This window comes from Lutjanus erythropterus, chromosome 15, assembly GCF_056507025.1.
Source record: "Lutjanus erythropterus isolate fLutEry1 chromosome 15, fLutEry1.hap2, whole genome shotgun sequence".
In the NCBI taxonomy this organism is placed as follows: domain Eukaryota; kingdom Metazoa; phylum Chordata; class Actinopteri; order Lutjaniformes; family Lutjanidae; genus Lutjanus; species Lutjanus erythropterus.
In genome coordinates, this window is record NC_139331.1 from 5,358,847 (window position 1) to 5,372,600 (window position 13,754).

Here is a 13,754-nt window from a genome sequence, read left to right on the forward strand (position 1 = left end):
TACAGGGCTAAATATAACCTACATTTACTTTAAATGGATAACGAGGATGACTCTTGTTTGTCAGGCACAAAGACAGAAGCCTCGGAGCTTGGAGGAGGAGTTGTCTGCCCAGTATACAAACGGTGAAGCTATCTTTAGCACTGGAATTAGCTTAGTTCATAAACCGTATGATTCACAAATCTCATAGCCCTGACATTTCATTTTGCCGTGGATAATGTTTACTGGTGAGATCGTGGTGTGTTTTTAATGTTGCGTTACACAGTTTGAAGAACACTGGAACACTTCGGTCACGTCCTCGATTTGCAAAACTCTCACAAGATTTGCAAGCTTTGTTTGTTCTTTTTGTATGTTGTACAAATGTTAAAACGATCACTCTTGCAAGATCTTTCTGGGATTCTCTTCAAGACTCGTCCATCAGTATCTCCCTCCTCTGCTTGTGTCACTTCCGTAATTCTACAGTTGCTTCTGGCTGCGTCGTCACATACAGCTGTTATCTCATTGGTCGCGATTTGAAAGGCACAGCCAGCACAAAGGAGTTTTACCACTGATCATGTGTGGGGACCTTTACTTTTAGTAGCCTGGTAGGACGTAGGACGGGAACCTCGTCTTCATTGTCTTATTAAATTATCTTATCTGACTTGTTTGATGTGTGAAGACATTACACTTTGTGGACCAGACAAAATGTTACCAGTGAAGATGATTCATACACTAATTATATTTACTCCAAACATCATGAATGTTAATACAGGAGACTGGGGTTTCATGTGAGTCATAAATGTTAGCTCAAGCTGTTACATTGTAGAAATGTCAACATATTAGTTGGTGTTGTCATGCCAATATCAAAACTTTGAAGGCCACACTGTTTTTCAAAATAAGTTCCATACCAAGCACAGGTACGTATGTATTATCTCAAATGTCATTTCTCTGTAGAGGTCCAGCTAGGTTATCTGTAAGTTGTTATTTCTCCAGATGACTTCTGAGAAAGAAACAGAATGCTGGGAGTCCACAACAGTGACTAACATTATTATTATTATTATTATTATCATTATTATTATTATTATTATTATTATTATTATTATTGTATTTTTTTCTCCTGTTGAAAAAGGGTAGAAGTATTTGTTGCCAAGCCAGAAAAAGAAAAAATCATCAGTATCACATGATAATATGAAATGTTTGTTATAACAAGATGTTTTTCATGTTACATAACAAGATATTGCCACATTAATACAACATTATAACAAGAAACTTTTCTTGTTATATCAACATTCTGTTTATCTTGTTGTAACACTTGTTCTAACTTTTTGTTATAATATAAAACATTCCACATTATAATATCACTTTTATATTGTTTTATGTAAGGGATAATGTACAGTGAGCAGGTCGTTATTGTGAAATAAATCATGACAGGATGATGCAGGATCCTGACACAAAGTGGAGGGGTCTTGAATCATCCTGAAGGGGTTTATTTCACAATAACAACATGCTTACTGTATATTATCCTGCTCATTACATGGCTACTTAATTAAAAAAAATGTTTGGAACATATTTATGTGATGCAAAATATTCATTTTAAAATGATTTTACAGCTTTATTTCACAATAGTGATCTACTCACTGTACATTATTGTGGTTGTTACATGGTTGCATACCAAAAATCTCAATAATTTGACACAAAATACTAATTATTAATTGATTTCTGTGATTTGACAATGATTTTATTGTTCCTTCAGAGTATATGATCTGACCTGTGTCCATAGCAACAGTCTGTTCTTCATAACAACGGTCTGTTTTACAGAAATAACAGACCTTAGAATGCTGTCCAATCAGAATTGAGTATTCAACAAAGCCATGTAATAAATTCTTATAATGCCAAGTTATCATGTTACAACATGAGATGTTTCACGTTTAAATAAATCCCAAAAGGGTGCTGCAGGACCCCGACATGAAGTGGAAGGGTCTTGAAATTATTTTATTGCTCCTCCAGAGTCTATGATGAAAAATGTATCCATAGCAACTACATGTTTTTCATAGCAACAGTCTGCTTTACAGAAATAACAGACCTTGCTACAACTGACCAATCAGAACTGAGAATTTAACAAGGCCATGTCATAAATTTTGTTTCTCTTGTTAAAATGTGATAATAATATCAGTCGTCACATAATAACATGAAACTTTTCGTGTTATACCATGAGGACATTTTTCATTTTCTGGTGTAAATAGTATATAAATACTATATTGTTATAATAAGAAAAGTACTGTTAAATGTGAAATGTTTATATGTTGTAATAACACAATAGTAACATAATATCTTGTTTTAATCTTCTTGTTATTGCAATAAACTTTTCAAGTTATAATGTGATTTTGATCTCCTGGTGTGGCAGCAGTTCACTACCATAACAAGTCTCTGTTAATTCTTTATAACACCCAATACAGAGAATTTAAATAGCAATTTTGGTCAGAAAAGGAAATAAATTTCCCTGTTTTTACTGTTCAGAATGGACTGTGACTACTAAAGCTGTCACTGCTACACCAAAGGAAACACAAAAGTCACACACGCATGCACATTTGAAGTCATTAATGCTTTGTGATGCACAGAAGGACACCTCCGGTGAATGTGCGGTGCATTCAGCGTCCTTCTATTGACTCTGTTATCTGACTGCGCTGCTCTCAGTGGCCTCCTGTCCTACCTGGTTGCTACAGATTGATTTGCTGTGCGAGGGCTGGAAGGTGATGCATGGCTGCCCTCTGTGGATGAAAGAGGCATCTGCTGTCAATGCCTTTAAAGTCCAGCATCTGTCACTCCTAAGGACATCTGTGGATTAGCTTGAAGAATGATGAACCCCCTCGCAGCTCCCGCAGTCCTGATAGATCTTGGCTCTCAACACATGTATCAGCTCCTCTGAACGTGCTCCAGCTCCACGGCTCAAATACGTCTTTACATGAATCATCTTCATTTCTATTCCTTATGCTCTTACTTGCACGTGAGCTGTTTTAGCTCGACTTAAATACAGCAGCAGAGAGTACAATTTAAGAGAAATAAATTTAGATAGGAGAGGAGGCGACAAGAATATACTCATGGTGAGTTCGAGTGGAAATTAGGACTTCTCCAAATAGCTCAGTATCTCAGGAGGACTGCCTGATGTAGTTTAAAATATCGAGAAAGTTTTCCAGCCTCTGACACGGGCACAGAGCTTTTTGCAAACATTGATTTATATGAAGTACAAAAGCTGCAGCCTCTCGTGTTTGTTCCTACGGCCTGAAGACAATATTGGTTCCCTACTACTTCCATTTCACCCATGTGCTCTTTTTGCTGCAGCTTTTTGGACGCGTGTGTCGGCCTCAGCAATCAGAAGTCATGTATCTCTACTGTCCACCCTGGGCTCAGCCCTGCCAATCAGAGGGAGAGCACCCAGGGTCAATCCCGGCTCAGCAGGCTCAGCCCAACATGGCAGTGTGCCAGAGAAATATAGGAATTGTGCTCTACTGTTTGATTCACAGCCATTAGATTATTAAAAAATAGACGACAAAACATAAAATCCTAAACAGAATCAATTTTATGAAGTTCAGGCAAATTATCTCAATCATTTCAGCTTTTACTGCCATTAGGTTTGGATTAGAGTCCACCCAAAGGTCCCAATACTGCAGACCATTTGTCTGCATTTTGGTGCCTCCTGATCTTTCCCCCAGAACAAACAACTAGCCAAACTCGCAACTCATACTAAACAAATACATCAACATGCAGAGAACTATGAAGTCTTATGAGCATATTCATGCTAAGGTTTAAACTAACAAGTGCTGTCATCACTGATTAACCTGCAGATTATTTTCACAATTGATTTAGTCTATAAAATGTCATTAAATTATAAATTGCTCATCACAATTGAGCCCAAAATAATGTCTTTAAACTGCTTCATTTGTCCAACCAAGAGTCCAAAAATCATGGTTGGTGATTAATCAATCATTGCATCTCTAAGTCATGCTCCCCTCAGAATGTATTGTAAAAACTTGTGATCCTCTGACCTATCTAGTGCCATCATCTGGCCAATAGTTTCATTAATAATAAAAATAATGATGAATAAATATCTGCAAAAACTAGCATCAGTGTTCTGTAAGTAACAAAATAAGCCTGTAACAAAATAAGCCTGGATCACAATGTAATAATAGAAAGAGTCATTACTGACTTGTCAACAGTTTTACAAATGTCTCTTTATAATGGTGGCCTATGGGGGAAAATGCTTTTTGGGCTCATGGAGAATTATTTGCTGCAACACCATGAGTGGCCACTAGGAAAAACTGGCAGCACAGCTATGGGGCAAAGCCTTGTCTAGCTCTATAAGAAGTCTATGGGTGAACATGATACATATTATACCTGGTAAACAGCAGCATTAGCATTGTACCTGTCTGAATGTTAATATGCTGACATTAGCATTTAGCTAAGAGCACCACTATGCCTCAGTACAGCCTCACAGACCAACTAGTATAGTCAAACACACTCTGGGTCCAAGAACCTTACTACCACAACATTTAGTATGCCAGAAAAAGATTTAGTATGACCAGATATTAAGTGCAGAATGCCAGGATGTCCTAATGCATCCACTTGCATTTTGCAGCATGCTAACCATGGACACATATATACCTAGATGCTGCATTGGCTTTTGGATTGCTGTCAATGTTGCTGCTATTTTTGTTGAGCGGTGTTGTATTTAAGGGGTTATGATCTACATAGAAAAAGAAAGAAAAGTTTTGTATTTGTTTTCTAGGTCATGAACCTTGAATATACCATCACTCATTGAGACTGGTTGAGGAATAAACGTTGTTGTCCTTTTTACCTCCATTTACACAGATTTGTTTACAGGTCAGTCTTGACCTAACGAAAATGGCAACAATATCGATGACACAGCAACAAGCTGAAGCAGTCTCTGTGGCGTCTATGCACATATGTCTATGCAAACCAGCTTGCTTTTCTGGCTTTTATTACCCACAATTGTCTGTGCAGTGGAAAATACATCACATCAACTGAACACCAGCAGACAGATGATAGCTCATTAGCTACATTCCAGATTGCATATTACTTTGTTTTTACTTCAAAATACTGTGCTAAGACTGTATATGTCCCAACCGTATGCATACTGCATGCAACAGTATGTACTCTGCACAGGCAGCTGCAATACACAGTAAAAGTAAAAAGATTAGCATGTGATTTGGATCAGTATCAGTCTGGTTCTACTGAGAACATCATCACTATAATAATCTGTGTTGTTCATTCCTGCAGTGTTTACTGTAAGCCTCAGAGGGCTGCAGGCAGGCTTTAGATAGTGAGTCATGTTGAACTGTGATCTGCAACAGAAGGCTCCCTCCCCAGGTATGTCCTTATACACTTTGTCCTGTTTTGTTGTGTTGCAGTTGGCCACAGATTGTGTGTTTGCCTCTCTGTGTTGCTGGCAGTTCTTACCTGCACTGTGCTGTCTCTCTGCCATAGGTTCACTCACGGGCTCAGCCCGCTAATCACAGCCTCCACGTCTCTCACTCCCACACCAGCAGAAACAGACGACCTGGAGAACACAGGATGACAGCACACCGTCAGCTGAGACACGCTCTGTCACACAAAGAGCCACAGTCAGACCTGCAGGCTCTAACAAGCACCCTGCAGAAACACATACAGGGCTCAAAGGAGCACATACTGGAGGTTTTACATGGTTTAGCTCATTTATTTCATATGACTTCACAAAACTGCTGACCAGTTTTTTAAACTGTACCAAAGTGATTTGAAAGGAATAGTCTGTGACTGACTCCAGACCACAGGCTCCATACATAACACACAGACATGACACTGATATCAGTCTTCTCATCTCACCCTCGTAAAGACAGCAGTTGAGCATATTTTTCAAAAAATGTTGCTCTATTTAGGGGTCTAAGCAGCATCTGTCTGTGCAGACCCCTTTATTTTTCCCATTAGTATCGATAGTGTTCATGCAGCAGAAAAACATGAGATGAAAACTCTTCAAAATTTGCATCCACTAGTCAGCCAAAACTTTTACACCAGAATTGACCTCAAGGTTGCACTGTAACAGTCGTGTGCATGCACAAACTTTTCAATTCATCTAATTTTTGAAACTATTTTCACCAAAATATTTGACAATACACTTGAGAAAATGCAGCAGGTTGGTGTATGATTTGTTTTTCCAGATTTGTTTTCAAATTTATCAGTGAAGCATCTCCCTATTAAGAGAGATGTTATGCACATTTATGTAAAAGGAACAGCAGCATTACACTTAAATTGACTGAAAGCAGGCTCACTAATCATTGAAGTTAATCATTAAAGAGAACAGTCATGCATCAATACAACAAACAAGCAGTAGTAGTTATAAGCAGACGGAATAAAGGAAACTCTTCAGAGGAAACAGTGAAAATTATCTTTAGATGGCTGTGATGGAATATTTACACTCTGCTTTACCCCTAACAATTTCTCTGAATCTGTAGAAGCACATTAGTTAACATCAGATCCTGACCAATCCTGTTGAATTTAAACAAGCAATGAAATTACAGCTGGTGTGCGTAAATGCACACAGCGTCTCTTAATAGAGAAACACTTCACCCTATTTCACTCACCTGTAATCAAGCCCTATTTTATGACCTGCACATTAACTGCAGTGTCCTAGAAGAAGAGAGTACACACTGTGAACCCACTTATGTATGTGCATTTTATCCTTTGAATAATGCACTCTTTAAATAGTCTTTAAATACTGTGCCACTGACTTTGGAGAATGTTTTTGTTGGTCCATGGTGCTGTCGCTTTCTATCGCCACAAGACAGCCATGCTCCAGTGATGTGCCTGACCACACCTCTTTTTAAGACCATCATACCCATAGGCACACAGAGGGGCACAACAATGGGCCAACCTGACCTCACCAGAAAAATGTGCATGTTGGTCAAAAGTAAAAATCTGCTTATTCCTACTGATATGTCGGGTTATTGTTAGGCGGCGCCCCTAGTGGATGTAGTAAGTATGACAGGAGAAGTATAAGGAGCCTGCATTTGGAGGGAGGAAGTGGGTTGGATGAATGACTCAAACAAGCACAGAACTTTCACCCAGGAGACCAGGGTTTGAGTCCTGTGTGGAAGAAAAAGTTTTGAGTAATTTAAAATTTCGTTATGGATGTGACATCTGTCACACCATTTCCGTCATGTCACATATATGTACATAGTTATTTTAAGCCAAACTGTTGGGCTATCATTGTGGCTCATGGGAAATCAGTATGACTTATTACCAGCAACATAAATTCATTACAACAACTTGTGACATCCTGCACTCTACATCCTGGAACTCTGCTGTGATGCCCCCTAAGCCCCTACTACAACGTCCATTCAGGTGAACAATTACACAACACAAAACACAGTCTTTTCCTAACCCTTACCAAATACTTTTTGTGCCAAACTGTGGCTGTTTTACAATGTAAACTAGGTTTTGTCACGTGAATAGTAACCAAGCAGTTTTATTACCTAAACCTTAACCCTAAGTTATGTCATGTGACTTTTGTAAAGTAGTTAAGGTCTTGTAAGCCTGATGCTGCTGTTACTCCCCACCAGTAATATATGTTGTTTTGGGACTAAATGACAATCAACCTATTCTGGCGTTTAGGTCTGAGGATGTGTCGTTTCGCTGCACTGTGCGCCACTTTGTGCAGAGGGGAAGATCCAAGGATAAGAAAACAAAACCAAGGACCTGGTGCTGAACCTGATTCAATGCTCACTTTTGGCTCTTGACAGCACAAAGTCATAGGTTTAATTTGTAAGAGTTCTAAAACAGTGAAAACATTGGCTGCTTGGAAAGTCCTGTAAGCTTTGAGAAATGGTTTCAGAGGTTTAACGGTTACAGGAGTTCCATATTTCTGTTCTTACAGCAGCCAAATATAGAACTACTGCGACCTGCAGAGAAACTGTGTTAAACTTACTGCATTTCTTCAAGTGTGTTACCAACTCTCTTCTCTTAACTGCACTACGTTGGTGAGATGGTAACAGAACCACATCTAGAGAGACTTTGACATGTCCCCCTCCAGCCCTTCCCCCGATCCCCTGTGTGTGCGGCATCACACACCTGCGGCACTGACTGACACACATATGACAAGTGAGAACTCATTAACGTCCTTGCACGCACAAAAAGACAGACAGACAGACGGACTCGGAAAGTTCTCACTCCGCTCCACCACACACTTGAGGAAATGTAGCGAAAGAAAAATTAGATGTTCTGCTCAAATAGCCTCCTGTCCAGTTATGATTAATAGAGTAAAAGCAGCTCCAGTGCAGGAAAACCCTCCTGAGATCAGTTCCTGTAACACCAGTGTCACCGTAACTAGTCTCCAGTGAAGCTGTGCTGGGGGCGGAGATGAATGGCGATGACTTTTGCTTCTTACTGCGCTGGCATTTACAGCTAATACACACATTTTACATTTGAGCTACTTAGCACATGTTCCCATTCAGAGTGAATTACAGCGCTACGTTTAGCTTCAGTTCCAGCAGAGGGAATGTGTTTCCTTTTAGCTGCAGTGTGTGATCTGTTTCCAACCCAGCCCTCTGAGTTCATGGAAGGTGAATTTGACCGATGGACGCCCTCGGAAGGGATTTGCCCGTCATCATTTTTTTACTCTGGCAGGCGCTCTGGCGCGGGACGCAGCGGGGAGTGCCGCATTGGTGCGGGGTGTTTTTTTTTCTTCCCCCTCTTCTTTTAACAGCTTTGCGTCTTTGGTGAGAACAGAGCCGCACCACAGGCAGACCTCGTGTCAATATCTGCAAATCCTGTCTGGGAGAATAAGCCGATGAGATGCACTGACACGGCAGCCTGATCCCACAATCATTTACAGAATGTAAATAGGCTAGGAGCATCCGGGCGACCTGTCAGAGAGCGGCCTCATGACACCTGCATCTGCATATTCATCCGACGTGTAACAGCTGAGTGATCACGCCTCCTTATTCTTATTCTGTGTAGTATTAGCTTCTGTCAGGTCCAAAATAGAAAGATCAAAATCTGCTATATCTCAGGTGAGAAGCTGGTTATAATAGAAAAGTGTGGGAAACAGCTTCCAGGTGCAGTGTGGGTAATTTTATAGTTTTGGGACGGAGGTGCTGAGAAGGCTCTCAGATAAATCTTTAACTCCGTAAATATAGAAGCAAACAAGAGCACAATAAGTTGAGTCTTTTAAAACGGTGTGTACAGGCTGTTGTTCTCCAGCTCACCTGTGTTAAACATGCATGAGAGCAGCTGAGCACAAAATGAGATCAGTTCCTGTGTGGGATCTGATCTGAGCCCTGTGTTGTCTACACTGAAGCTCGATAATCACTCACTTAAAGCTGCAGTATGAGACACTTACAGCTCCAACCTTCGTGATGCTCATGTTTTACGTATGGCCAGAAAACATGGGGACACTGCAGCCCCTTCTCACTCCCAGAGCTTCAAAATACAGCAGCTTGGTCAGCATCAAACTATGATGCTGCACCTTACTAGTTAGAAGGTCAATCACCGTTTTTAACAGCAGCAATCCAGTAACTTTGTTTAGCTAACTGGTTGTCATTTCTGGACTTGATATTAAAGTCTATTTGTTTTTGTTTTCCTTTTTTTTTTTGCTAAAGATTCATATTCCCTCAACCAGCAACTTATCTAATTATTTATTACAAGCAGCTCTTGTTGTGTGCGTGCCAGGATATGACATCTGGTGCAGCTGTATTGTTGTCATGGTGTAAACAGTGACATACACACTCTACGGTGCCAGAAACTTTTGAAACGTTTGATCCTGAGAGGAAACCGGGAGACGGTGGTGAAAATTTGGAGTCTCCTGGGAAAATCCAGAGAGTGGGCAGATATTTATGTCTGCCATATTCCAGTCCCTCCAGGATTTTGTGGATTTTTTCAGGGATTATTGAGGCCTAAAATGCCTGATTTCATGGCAGTTTCTCTAAAAAAAATTGCAATGCATGTTGCAATGTTTGTAGGCATTTTTTTTGCAATGAAATTGGGGGACCAAGTGGAAATCGCAAAATAAAGTTATTAAAGTAAAGGCAAGTTGTTCCAGGGAGAACCACACACACTGTTCAGAGTGCTCTAACTAACCTTACCAAAAAGGCTCAGGATTACAAAAATTCTGCTTTATTTGTGCATGAAAAAGTGCACTGGAAGGTATTTAACAAAGAAGCAGAATCTTTGTGGAGCTCCACTTAGGCCGGAGATATACTTGCTGTTTAACCATGCGTTTGCATTCAGTTATGCGTGGTGTTAATTTCTGAGGACGCACACAACCATCGCTCCAAATGGATGCAGGATACGCGAGGCAGCCATGAAGCGCAGGGATGCGTAGGGATGCATATGTGAATGTGTAGTTAAAAGTATAGTATAGTAAAAGTATATTTCCACCTTAAGTCAAAACAGCACAAAATTATAAAATGAAAGTGCACAGAACATCAGTAACAATGACGAAAGTGTTCTTTTCAGTGCCCATGAGAAAAAAATATTACTCACTATTTTTGCATTTTAATATATGTATAACAAATCATTGAGATAAACGTATGATGTTAGGACGGGGGCTGCTCTGATTGGTGGAACTCACAGAAAGCTACAATGATTGGTCAAAGTTGCAGAATTCACAGGGATTGGTTGAATGTGCGTGAACTGTTGCGATTGAACATCGCAACTTCCTGGAGAGACTGATATTCTGCTGATAAATCCCCCTGAATCTTACACATGGACCCTTTAAGAAATCTTTCTTTCAGTTAATTTTTAAAATATACATTGTTCAGATTAGATTAAACCAGATTAAAGCATTTCAATAACACAAAGAGGTCACAATATCAGTTGTTTTACAAAAGAGGCGATCAGATAAAAGTCCAAAACATGAATATAAATGTGTGTCATGGAGCTTTTTTTTCCTTCGTTCCTCTCCAGATTGATCTGCTGACTCTCTGAAGAGGCCACACTCTGGGAACCACTGGACTAAACTCGCTCCACCTCAAACAGCTACACTATGTGACAGTGTTTTGGTCACAGGGGTCATTTCTCTGCAGCGTTAATACATTGACTTTGAGACTTAAAGTATATTGTGTTGAAAACTTTTCCTCCTCCACTGGTCTACAATGACATTGGATGCCTGTTTTCTAGCGCTGTGTAGAGTTTACACCACTTTAAAATCTACTGTTTCAGCCCCGACAACCGTACAGCTGCACATGACATGGGAGAGAGCTGCTTGTAATGACTGAATGAATAAACATGAGTTTTTAGTTGTAGGAAATGAAAACTGAATCTTTGACAAATGTGTCAGAAGAGTTTTTTTTAAAAAAGAAAACTGACTACATCTGAGGATTTATATACACTGCCTGGCCAAAAAAAATATGTCACCACCTGGATGTAACTAGTCAAACAGGTATGATCCTTCCATTGGATAATTACTGCAGTGATTAATACGTTTCATCTGGTAACAAGTTATTTAACTCTAAGAAATGAGAAGCTGCTCACTGCATCAGTTAAACAGCCATGTCAGAAGATATATCCTGTGGTCATGGAAAAGATGTTAGTTGTTTTCTTTGTTTGATGCAGGTCAGAAATTTGACCCTTCTGACACAGAGTAAGAAGACTGATGAAACTACTAAAACTGTGTTAAGAACTGTCCAACACATTATTAAAACCTGGAATGATAGTGGTGAAGCATCATCTTTGAGGAAGAAATGTGGTCAGAAAAAAAATCTTGAATGATCGCGAGTAAATGTTTGGTGAAATCAAAACATAAAAATCAACAGTAGAACTCACAGCTTTGTTTAATAGTGAAAGTAAAAGCATTTCCACACAAACAACGTGAAGAGAATTCAAGAGACTGGGACTAAACAGCTGTGTAGTCTTAAGAAAACCACTTATCAGTGAGGATAATCAGAAAAAAGGCTTCAGTTTGCTAGAGAGCATAAAGATTGGACTGTGGATGAATGAACAAAGGTCATGTGGTCTGATGAGTCCAGGTTTACCCTGTTCCAGAGTGATGGGAGCATCAGGGTAAGAAGTCTGTGGGGGCAGTGTTATGATCTGGGGTTACTTCAGTTGCTCAGGTCGAGGTTCAGAAATTTTATGTGTCCAGAAAATGAGGTCAGTTCACTTCCTGAATATACTGAATGATCAGGTTTTTACATCAATGTTTTTTTTTTCTTCCCTGATGACACGGACATATTCCAAGATGATAATGTCAGGATTACATATAACATAGTTTTTTAAATGTGCTATTATATTTAGCTTTTTTTTTAAATTGATTATTTTATGAAAAGTCATGTCCCAGATTTCCATCAAATCCACCAGAACACATGACCAGGCATGAAAAGGGTTAGCTGTTTCCTAAGGACCCCCATCTCTGTTCCTGGTTTAAAAAAGGCGGGAATACTGCTCAGACTGATGAGACAGATGACAGATGAGAATCAAAAACCGGTTCTTGTTGAGAACTAAATCTAAATCAAACCTAAATAAGAATTATGGTTTAAAAATGTGTATTTTGATTAGCATTAAGAGAACTCTGAGACACTTAAAAAAACACACACAAAAAATAAAATGGCTGCTCACTATGACTGTGCTCTGAAGTGAAGAAATGCCACACCATGGAACGTCTGGTGCTAGAAACCCTAAATATATACTGTACCACAACATACTCTGCATTTCCATGTTTTGGAATGAAATGTACCATAAAGCTCTTTTCATTGTCATACCACACTGTAGCTCACAGTGCTTAGCTGTCAGATGAGTCCATTTCAGAGTGTAAACAGAACATAATCCCCCAAATCTCTGTGTGGAGTCGTGGCATTGGGACACAGTTTCACATCCCGCAGTAATGATCAGACAGAGCAGGCCGCGCTCTATGTATGTGTATGTATGTATGTATGTCTGTGTGTTCATGCATCTGGCGCTGTGGGAGGCCTCTGTGTGAGGAAGGTTCTCCCAGAAATGAAGCTAATCCGTTCTGACAGAAAATCACTGCTGCACCAAAATGTTTAATAACCTACTTTCCATGATTACACCACGGTACACCTGCAAAGCTCATTAGCTTTAGGTTATCGAGATGAAAGATTCAAAGGCTTTTTATAAGTCAATTAACAGAGATGAAAGATAATGAGATTGATGGAAGGCTTTAATAGGTTTTCTGTTATATGTCTTGTTGAATAGAGGAACACATTTTCAAAGGGCTCAGCTCACAACAGTCTATTTTTTTTTTCAATTAAGGCTTATGTTTACTTTTCTTTTACTGATTTTCACGGAAATAGACTTGTTTTTGTAACATTTGGTTTAGTCTAACCTGATGATGACCCAGATTTTATTCCCGAGAGTTTTAGTGTTCAATAGTGCTCACAATCTGGGATATTTCCCACATATATGACTGTTGTTGCTTTTTGGATCGTGCTTTGCTGTGGATTCGAGGAAATGAAGACTTGTGCAGAATTTGGGGTGAGCTGTGGGAGCTGCCTTTACTGTGGTTCAGACTCAGAGACAAACATTGTCTCCCAAGATGTTAAATATGGCAGCTTGGTCACATATGTGCTTGATCTACCGTACTTTCACACAGAAAACTCAGAATTCGTGACTCAACTAAGACTCTGTGACTTCTTTTTACGCTTACATAAGATATGTTAGTTACATTACATAATGCAAGTTATGCTTTGTATGTTAACTTACATAACAAACGTAGTTTCACTCAGAACACCGGGATTCATGTCCTGTGTGGTGGTCAACGTTTACTTCTTTTT

General features: G+C 39.5%; 1 protein-coding gene across 1 annotated transcript in view; it reads right to left on the bottom strand.

Annotated features, from left to right (window-relative positions):
* lrfn2b (leucine rich repeat and fibronectin type III domain containing 2b) overlaps nt 1-13,754 on the bottom strand; it is a 244,637-nt gene that overhangs the window by 91,556 nt on the left and 139,327 nt on the right. Inside the window, exon 4 of the mRNA XM_084737953.1 lies at nt 5,452-5,551. The gene's annotated coding sequence lies outside the window, so the exon portion shown is untranslated. The remainder of the gene's footprint in view (nt 1-5,451; nt 5,552-13,754) is intronic.